The sequence below is a fragment of the Pelodiscus sinensis genome, chromosome 7 (assembly GCF_052426305.1).
Source record: "Pelodiscus sinensis isolate ZL-2025 chromosome 7, ASM5242630v1, whole genome shotgun sequence".
NCBI lineage: Eukaryota > Metazoa > Chordata > Testudines > Trionychidae > Pelodiscus > Pelodiscus sinensis.
Window position 1 is genome coordinate 38,025,614 of NC_143058.1, and position 11,019 is coordinate 38,036,632.

An 11,019-nucleotide genomic window follows, 5' to 3' on the forward strand; every position below is an offset into this window, starting at 1 on the left:
CCCATTGTCTGTGTGGCTTGTATACAAGGCACAAGAGTGACACCAAGGTGTTAGAGCAAGGGCCAAGGATCACCCACGAGTTTTTTTTTTTTTAAAACATAGTAGGGTTTCTCTAACTTTGAATTCTAACTTTGTCACAAACTTAAGGTTACTTAGAGCACTTTCCAGTCGCTTTTTAAAGCAGTGCTATCTATGGGTTAGCGATCTATGGGTGTTTCATCATGAGTCTGATTATTGCAGGTATAATCATATATCAGAAAAGACAACGGGCAGCAGAAATTAAATTAGTTGAATGTCTGCTGTTTGGTTCAAATAATGGATCTATGTAAGTCCAGTCTGTCTTTTCATAAAGCAATAGAACACCACACACTAGAAATCAAAGTCCAGATACTGAAGCCATAACCCACATGAGTAGTACCGTTAGAATCAATGGAATGAAATCTTATTGTTTGACATAGTCCTTACCTTGCCAGTCCAATACATTAAATGCAGTGTGTTTAGGAAAAGGTAACTAGGAACAAATACCTCACCCTGGTTTTAGTCCGTTTGGGTCAGTTTAAAGGGATAAAGAGACCAGAATCTGATTATTGTTGCCTGCTTAAGAGTTTCCCCTAATTCCCTTTTAAAAAAATAAAAAAAGCCACACACACACACACACACACACACACACACACTAGTGAGAAGCCCTATGGCACCTTAAAAACAAACAGCTTTTATTAGGGCATAAGTTTTCATGGATAAAACCCACTTCAGAGAAGTTGGAGTGGAAATTACAGAGGCAGGAGTCTTCAAATTCAATACAATCAATTTAGGTTGAATAAGGATTGTAACTGGTTAACACTGCAAAGAATTTCCCCTCTTGATAGTCACGTATCCACCACAAATGCTGCAAATGAGACACCCTGATTTGATTAGACTCATTAACACCGGTTTTAAAAACTTGAGAAGTAACTTATTTTGTTGTTCATATATATATCTCCCCACCTATGTAATTTCCACTACAATTCATCTAATGAAGGAGACACCTGATCTGCAAAAGCATGCGCCACAATAAATCTGCTAGTCTCTAAGGTGCCACAGGATTCCTTATTGTTTTTGCAGATACAAACTAACACGGTTACCCCTCTGAGACTTAATTCCCTAGTGTCATCAATCTAGTTGGTATAGGAATAGACTCCTCTATATCCCAAGCACAACATGAGGAGTGCATTGGAAGAATATAGATTATGCTGTTCTTTGCAAATTCACAAATGGTCATGGTGCTTTCAGGCCCCTAAGCCCAATATTACAATTCAAAAAAAAGTGCTTCCACAGTGCCTAATGTGAGTTGAGGTTTGGCTACCTTGTGCCCCCATTCTCTCTATGAATGGGATTCCCAGGTGATGAGATTTCCCATGACTCAGTACGAGTGCGACAGCAGTGCCTCATCAGAAAGGTAGACCAGAAACCAATCTGCCTGAGGCAAAAGGGGTCATGAAGCATCAAAAACAACTCCCTCTTTCAAAGAAAATTTCCCAGTTTGTGGCCAAAAGCTTCTAGTTTTCCACTATAAATTTTGATTTTCACCAAAGAGTTGAAATTTTCCATATACCACAAAACAAATCCAATCACTGGAAATTAAAATGAAAATAAATGTTAGTCATAGTGGCCAAACATTTAATACTGAGAGTCATGCTTGACATACCATTGGTTATAGTCCCCCCCCCCCCCCAAAATAGTACAAATTTACATACTGATGAACCTCTCTAATCCGGCACCCTTGGGACCTGACCAGTACCAAGCCAGAGAATTTCAGAGACCACAGGAGGTTAATATTATCTAGCAGCAGCATTACTAACACTTCCACTGCTTTCTGGGCTCTTAGAAGACATTTAGGGTATGTCTAGACTACACGGCTCCATCGACGGAGCCATGTAAACTAGTTTACCCGGCATAGGCAAAGAAGTGGGGATTTAAATAATCCCCGCTTCCTTAAAATAAATATGGTCACCACATTGTGCCAACGATCAGCTGATCCAGCACAGCACGGCAGTCTAGACGTGGGTCTGTTGGCTGGGGAGCCTTTGCCGACCGATCCCTTATGCCTTGTGAAACAAGGTTTACAGGATCAGTCGGCAAAGGCTTCCCCAGCCAACCTCCCCCCCCACATTTGGATAAAGAAAGTCAGTCAATTTCTAGACCTCTTTAGTGACATGCAAATTAAAAATATAAAATGGGGGTTCATAGGAGGAATGCCATCCTCCTAGGATGGTAATGAGGAGGAGATGTAGGGGAAGGGAGAAAAGTGGGACACCAGACAGGGTGATGGGGAAATGGTCTAAGAAAATAGAAGGGGAAAAGGTCATACTATAAAAGGTCCCCTTAGAGTTACCTAATCCCTTTGACCATGAAGGATCTGAGAAACTGCAGTTTGCACTTTACATTGTAAGCTGTGTGTGGCCAGTGGCATCTTTTTGTTTTGTGTTTATATATTGCCTGATAGGGGCTCCTATGCACTACCACGATACAAGGAACAAGATGATAGTGATATTGAAATACAGCATCTTCCAGGACAAAAACACAAAAGAAGTATCTTAGTAGTAAGCAGCTACACCACATGAAGTGTTTCAGGATAGGAATGGAGGAATGTCTTTTCCAACTGAGGAAGTTTGATGAAAGCAGAATATAAATTGCTATAGTTGGAATTTGGCCAGGTCATTGGCGTTGTCCTGCCCACTTGTGGTCATTAAAGACTTCATGGCACTTTTTGCAAGAGTGGGCATGTTCTTGAATTTACATCCAATCTAAAAGACCTCAAGAGTGCTGCACTATAATAGGCAGAAAAAAAAAAGTCTGGAGGTGCCAAAAGGGTCATTCATTTGGAGAAATTTAATGTCCAAATAGACTTAAGATAATATGAGATGATCTATGAGCCAGCCAGGAATACAAACAGTATCCCTAAAATTGATTTTACAAGTCCCTGGCAGCAGACATTCTGGCTTTGAGATATTCAAAAATTAGTAAATAAGATCTAATTAAAATACTTTTACGTCTGAGCTATGGCAGTTTTGCATGCTATTCATGGACAACAACATCCTTCATTCAAAATTAAGAAATACCACTTCCAGGAACCCAAGTAATTTTTCAATCCTAGATCCCTGGGGAAGAGGCTACAATATGCCAAGATACACAGTAGTGATGTCTGCCTTATGACAAAGGAAGGGAAAGACAGGAGATCATACTGATAGTGATTTACTTTCATATTCAGAGATGCTCACGGTGGGGAGGAAGAGAAGTTGAGAGATTTTCAGTTGTTTTGCTCACCAGTCACAAAAATGTTTAACTGATCATAACACATTGTGGTGCCCACTCACCCAACAAACAATAAAAAGATCCAGCCTGCTAGACAAGGTGCACAGAACTCAGAAGGGGAAAAATGGATTTTCACATTTAGAAATCAGATTTCAACAATAAAAACATTGATCCCTGGACTGTATTTTTGCCACTGTATTGCATTTCCCATTCCATGAGGCATATACTTAACAGAAGGTGTGCTAGTACACCAGGTCATTCATCACTCATTCCATGAGGACCTCTCCTAGCAGCAAGTATTAATACTTCATTGAGGGCTCTTGCATGAGCTAACAGCCATAGTCAAGTGGTCAGAAGCACTTCTAAGAATACCTGTAACTAAGATACATATGCAGCTTTGTAGTAGGATTAGATTGTAATGTGATCAGCTTTATGCCCCAGCATGAAAGGGTAAAGAATCTTTGGGCTCATTAACCACTACTCATGTAAGAGGTTACAATGCCTTCTACCCCTTCTGTGTTTTCCTTAGAACACTGTAAACAACAGCACCACATCCAAAAACCTTCTGTTACTTGTACCAGATACCAGAATGGCTCTAATGATAAACTGGAAGACAGGTGAACTAGAGCTGAAGCTAGGGGAAGAAACTGATCATATGGATATTGCCAACCACAATTCCAACTAGAGGAATATCCAGTAGGAAACAGCAGCAGAAGGACAGGGATTGTTTGAGAGATCACCAGAGAGGGTAGGCAAGGAGTGAGTGAGTTGCAGCCTGGTAGGACCTCTGTTGAAATATGGTGTCTTGAGGTTATTAGGTGGGTCAAAAGAGATCAATGGTAATGGTGGCTTAAGAACATGTAAAGTTAGAGCAGGAGTAGGAGGATCAAGCAAAAAAAGTTGAATTTAAACATGGAGGCATTTGCATGATTTGCACCCAAGCAGATAGCATTAAAGCAGGGGTCAGCAATTTAAATCATGATTTCAGGAGCTCCCTATCTTCTAGCTGAATTACTGATCTATTATAGGAGTGAGCAGGTGAGGATACGTAGCCTGCAATATTCAGGAGTCAGATTACCTTATGGCCCCTTATGGCTTTAAGGTCTAGGAGTCCCAGTCTAAAAAAATTCCTTTTATTCTTCAGTGATCTCTCTTGTTATTTGTGAACTCTTGCTGGCATGGTTGACTCAGCCACACTTTCCACTTTTACAATGGATTCTTTAATTTGTCTCATCCCTCATGATAGTTGTTGCTGTATTTAAGGGTTCCTTTTAGTCTGTGTTTAGACTGGAAACTATTGTTTATCCCTTAGGCCAGAGCGTCAAAAGATTTTAAGGATTGTTTCTGCCAGGGAGAGAAAGCAAAGATGGGGTTAAATATGTTTGGGGTACAATCTTACAAATAAGTTTCCCCAAAACAGTAGGACTCAAACATTAAGTCACAGTTTCTTTGCTTACAACTCCAAGTCTCTTTTCAGGTAGCACTCTACCTCAAAGGTCTCTTCAGATTGCAATGCAAATGTCCATTTCTCAGGCTTCCTTGGTGCCTTCTGTCTGTTTCTCGGACTTTCCTCGACATACAGCTGTAACCAGATTATTCCTCCCCCTCTCCCACCCCACATCTGTCATCCTGGGACATCTCAGACTGTAAGACTCACTATTTTTTGCATGCCACTTAATCAGTGGGTGATCATTTTCTATAGTTTTCATACATAACTATTACATGTTCCTTTGTCTAGTAAAGTATTAACCTCAGTTAAGTATTAACGAGTCATGTCTGCATTGACCTGACATGTTAAAATGTTGGTGGGACATCCAAACTAACAATTTTCTATGTGTCCATTTATGCTCAATGTCAAACAAAATTTTAGGTTAATGAAGACAACCTAGAGAGTCATGTTTTGGTCAATGCATTTTTCCTGACAGTCTCAGAAACTCCACATCTGTGGTACTCTAACCCAACCTAAATCCATATTGGATCTCTAGTAGAAGCTTTCCTGATACTCAACAAGCTCATGGGTCATTTTTAGGTACCTTCCTACTATGTGTAGGTGAGCATAAAGAATGGCCATACTGGGTCAGGTCCATCTTGCCCAGTATCCTGTCTTAAGACAGTGGTCAATGCCAGGTACCCTAGAGAGAATGAACTGAACAGGTAATCAAGTGATCCATTTCCTGTCATCCAGTCACAGCTTCTAGAAGAGCCTGGGGACATCATTCCTGCCCATCCTGGCTAATAGCTATTGATGGACATATCCTCCATGAATGTATCTAGCTCTTTAAAAAAAAAAAAACCTGTTATAGTTTTGGTATTCACAACATCCTTTGACAAAAGGAGTTCCACAGGTTGAACGTGCATTGTATGAAGCAGTACTTCCTTTTGTTTGCTTTAAACCTGCATCCTACTGATTTCCAGTTGGTGACCTTCCCTCAGTTCTTGTGCCTAGAGAATGAGTAAATTTTTCCTTATTTACTGTCTCTCTACAAATCATGACCTTATAGGTTGACCTTATTTGAAATTTTTAAGAGTCCTAATATACTTTTTGAGATTGAGCAACCACATCTGCTTTCAATATTCAAGATTCCTACATACCATGGATTTATAAAGATGCAATACAATATTTTCTGACACTGATTTCTTAACTATTCCCAATATTATTCCATGGCATTCAGAGTGAACACTGAGTTGGTGATTTCAGAGATCTTTCTTGAGTGGTAACAGCTAATTTAGACCCTATTATTTTATATGTATAGTTGGGATTATGTTTTCCAAGCTACATTACTTTGCATTTATCAACATTCCTTTTCATCTACCATTTTGTTGCCCAGTCACCTAACAGAGATCATTTTGAAGCTTTTGCAGTCTGCTGTGGTGTTAATTATCTTGAGTAGTTTAGTCTTGTCTGCAAATTGTCACCTCACTGTTTACCCATTTCCAGATCATTTATGAATGTTGAATAGGATTGGTCCCAGAACAGACCCCTGACGGGCAGCACTATTTACTTCTTTATTCTGAGAGCCAACTATTTATTCCTACCCTTTGTTTCCCCATCTTCTAACCAGTTATCAATCCTTGAGAGGACCTTCCATTTTACCCCATAGCAGCTGAGTTTGTTTAAAAGAGTCTTGATGAGAAACCTTCTGGAAAAAAAAAATCTAAGGCCACTAGGCCCACTGGCTCCTTGTTCCCATGCTTGTTGGAAATTCTTGTTCCCACTTTTGAACTCAGATTTCTTGCCTTTATTTTTGCATGGTGTAACTAAAAACCTGGAGGAATGTCCTATTCCTCTGGTTAATAGTTTAACATAGCTGACAAATGTTTTAGGTCCTGCAGGTTTAGGATGTCAATGAGGATGCAGTCTTTGAGTGATGTACCTGTTTTCATTGGTTTCACAGCTTTTTACGTTATTTAAAGCACCTATCTATAGAATCCAGGCATTTCTAAAACACCTGCCTCTGTAATATAGGACCCTTTCAATATAGGACCCCTCCCCCAAATAAAACCTACTTTATGCACCCTGAATAGTTATGAGTAGTTGCGTATACTCTACACTGAACAGTAAACAACTGAAAGCACAGTAAGACAGGGCTGGTACCATCAAAAGCAACAATTGTGTCAGACAGGTTAGCAGAGGCAGCAGGGAAGCTGCACCCAAGCAGATAGCATTAAAGTAGGGGTCAGCAACCTATAGCTCGAACTATATATGGCTCTTCTGTTATTCACAAAATACATGCAACTTTTTACATTAAAATGAAAAATTCATTCAAAGTTTTAAAACCTATAATTACTTATGTCAAAATGGTCTTTTTTTGGTAGATTGTACCTTTAACCAGAGGTGTAAGTAAGGCAGCGCACCCTGGTAAGAACCAGCAGCTCTGTGGCTAGAGCTGGCTGGAGCACTGCTTGTTTAATGGGCACGCTGGAGGGGATGCAGGCACCCCCAGCTAGGATAGAGAGAGGGGCTGGCAGCAGCAGATGCCTCCATCTGGCCATGGCAGCCCAGCTCCAGTCCCCATTTACCTGGCAGAGTCAGTCTCCTGCCACTGTGCTCCTAGGGCAGACCCCATGGCTCAGCTGCAGTAGCCCCACAACTGTTGCAACAGCCCAGCTTCAGTGGCCTGGCTTGGGCTCCAGCCATTTGGTCAACAAGGCCCCAAACAGGGCCCAGCCCCCATTTGGCCACAGAGTCCTGACTTTGACCCAAATCCTGGGACAGGCCCTGCAGTCTGGCCCCCCATCTGGCTGCAGGAAGGGCTGGCAGTGTTCCCTTTCCTTCTGTGACATGGGTAGGAGGGGAGGCCACAATCTGGGTGCAGCAGCCCAGTCCTGGCCAGGAAAAGTCATCTGGTCCCAGGGCCCTCCCCACCCCATACTTTACTTTGCACCTCTAGTGCCCTGCCCAGACTCCTGCACCTCCCACATACCCCAACCCCCTCGTGTACCCCAACCCTGACTCCTGCACCCCCATCTCCACAAACTACACCCCCAGCAGCAGCAGAAGTCCCATTAAATACAGTTAGGAGTAGGTTTCATTTATGCTGTTATTATTCATGTCAACCATCATATTAAGTTGTATACTTTGTCATGCAAGCAGGCATTCTTATACGTCTTTGTTGACCACTCATTCTAAATTTTGATGTAGTTTGGCTCTGACTTGAAAAGGTTGCCAAGCCCTGCATTAAAGTGAATTTTCCATTTTAAAAAGTTAGCATAAAATCCAAAATATTAAAAAAAATGCAAAAGAGGCAGAGGGGAATAAGAAAAATAGGAGTGAAGGAACCACATGGCTAAGGGAGACCACCACAGAGCCCATGTTATTCTGAAAGTTCCCTCCTCCACAAGTGACAAGAGCACTACTGCTGGTGCCAGGGCAGTCAGCATGCCCCCAAGCCTCCTGTGTACAGTATATTGGAGTTACACCTACGTTTGAATGTTGTGCACTAAGGAGGAGAAATACTCTACACCTTCCCGATTTTCTAGTCACATAGGAATGAGGAGATTCTCCTTCCTCTTCCCCCCCCCATCCTTCTCCCCCCCCCCCCCAAAAAAAGTGGGATTTTAAGTGTTTATTCCCCAGCAAGGTTTGGGAAGGAATCTTTAAAGATAAAACAGCATCTATACAGGGTGCAATAGACCTCCTCAAACCAAGAGATGGAATACAAATTTGCCCACTAAAGGATGGTTATAATTTGAAGGGAGCTCAAGATATAGGCAGCTCATCATGGCCTGACATCCTACCCTGCCTAGAGTAGCCACAGTCTTAAGATGGTTTAATAATTCAACCTTTGCCACATTCTGGATCTTCTACTAGAGTAGCAATAAAGCTGGAGAAAGTCTGCTCCTACCCAGCTAATGCTCCGATGGATCCCAGCCTAACATTTTCCAAATCTGCATATCCCAGATTACTTGGTGCTTCTGGAGAGACCTCTGCTATCAAAGGCAATTCTTGTCTCCAGTGCTGTATCGATGCTGTGGAACCAGAAGGCTTGCTAACTATAGAACCAAATTCATCCATGCATGTTTTAGGAGTGTCACTTGATTTCAATTTGATAAAACCTACAAGCAATTCAGCTGCCTCGTTAGTGTATGTACATTTATTCTAGGGCTCAATTTAATCATTATGCTCATCTGGGATGTTCTCAAATGTTTGTAATTGACTACTTGGTGATAGAACTTCCACCCATCCCCTAACACTATGTTGCGCTATGGACAGGATAACAAAGGCTGTTCTGGGCTGCTCAGTAGAGCAAGGACAATAAACTGTTTTCTCTGCCCTCATATTTCTCACCTACTGTGTGGGAAACTTTCAAAGTTGCCCTCAGTTAAAAAAAACCCTCGTTTAGCAGCAGTACAGAGAAACTGAAACAGTAATGAAACAAAGCTATGTAGTGTTCCTGTGCCATGCTATAATTTTTTAAAAACCTGTAGATTCAAATATATGGACACTATTCAGCCCACATCTCATCTCCCCTTCCATAGTTAGAACTCACTACTGTAATGATCTTGCACATGTGGCCAGTCTTTCTTTGTGTTGCTCTGAAAGCATGCAATCTAGTCTTCCCATCATTTACAGACCCCAGGAAAATTGCTTCCTCATAACTCTATGCCCTCTAGCTCTAGGGAAAAAAAAGTCTCAGCATAGTGGGCTCTCAGCAGCTCCACAGATGGCAGGAGCAACCAGCTCAGAAAACGTCACAATACATCAAGTGAGCTACAGACTAAGGAAGGGAAGACACACGATCAGGCAGTTTCCAGACCCAGTTTATTTTGCGACCCCTAATGAGAGGGATTGAAGTTAGGCCAGTCTTCAGCCACATTCTAAACCGTGATATACCTCTATTTTAGGGCTATTACCAAAGCCCTTAAGCCCTATGCCAAACTCATGGTTTGGAAGGCAAGAAGTGGTACCAGAGAACCTAGTCCGGGTTTTACACTGTGCAAAGAGGATGCTAGCCGAGAAATTTGTGACGTTAGTCACTGACGTTTGACTGCTCACACAGCATAAATTGAAAGGCAGGTTTCTGAAAAATTGTGTCCCCTCCCAGTGAGGCTTAAGCACTTAGGTACGAAGTCTTCATTGAAAATGGGATTTTTGCTCCTATGTCACTTTATTTGCATCTTCAAGAGTGCTAAAGTTTACAGCTATGCAGTTCACTGACGGAATTCTTTTAATGAAGGAGACCTAAGTAAACAGGGATGTAGCAACTGCATCCTCTCAGACTGCTAGAAATTGATGAAAATAATGAACTTGAACTGAGTTTCATTAACTATTGAAACCTGCATGTTAAGACAATGCATTACGAATCCTTGAACTCTCACTTCAACTTTTCCACTAATAGATTCCCGTATGCTACATTTACATTACACAGTCTTCTATAATTTGCAGACTGAGAAAGCAAGTCCAGTAGTACCTGCATAATCTAGCCTGACCTAATGTTACCTGGAAATGTGAAGCCTTACCTAATCTAGCCTGACTTGGAAATGTGAAAGGGACTCATACCAGTAATTTCTCTAACATGAAAGCTGAAGACAAAAAGGAGCTTCATTTGAAATCACTGCATTAATCCTACTTGAAATTGTCTTTGCTAATACTAACACACATTTGCCATGGGAAAGGTGCATTTCTATTTTTAAAGAGTGGTTAAACTTTGACAGTACTATATATGCAAGATTCAAATGCTGTATAAAGAGCAGTTACTGCAAAATTGAATATTTTGATTCAAAATGATTAATGTAATATCTAAATTTGAGTTACATTTTTACTCTTTTGCGTTAATTTTTTACTGCTGATGGCACTATCTAGAGCCAGAAATATTGAGGACACATGTGCAAGCATCATGATGCAGCTGTGCCACTATCCACCTCAGCCAGCTTGTGGTATCCTTGCTAACCTAATCCTACCTTGGTCATAACAGAAGCCACCAGTTTGTACTGGATTCTGTACTGGTTCTCAGAGATAGAGATCTCTGCAATGCAAGATGAAAGACCACCAGATTCAGTTAACACCTGCAATATCAAGTTTGACCAAGTCCTCCAGAAGCAAAAGAGGAGCACATCAAACTGTGCCAGCTCTCCTCATATTACAACATTAGTCACTTTCATTATTCAGTCAAAATATGCTATATTGAAACAAATTAGATTCTTAGCACATATTTCATACAGTGGATCAGGTCTTGCAAGGCTTTTCTTTTATTATTTATAAGATCATGTACTGTCTTCCTGCTGAAA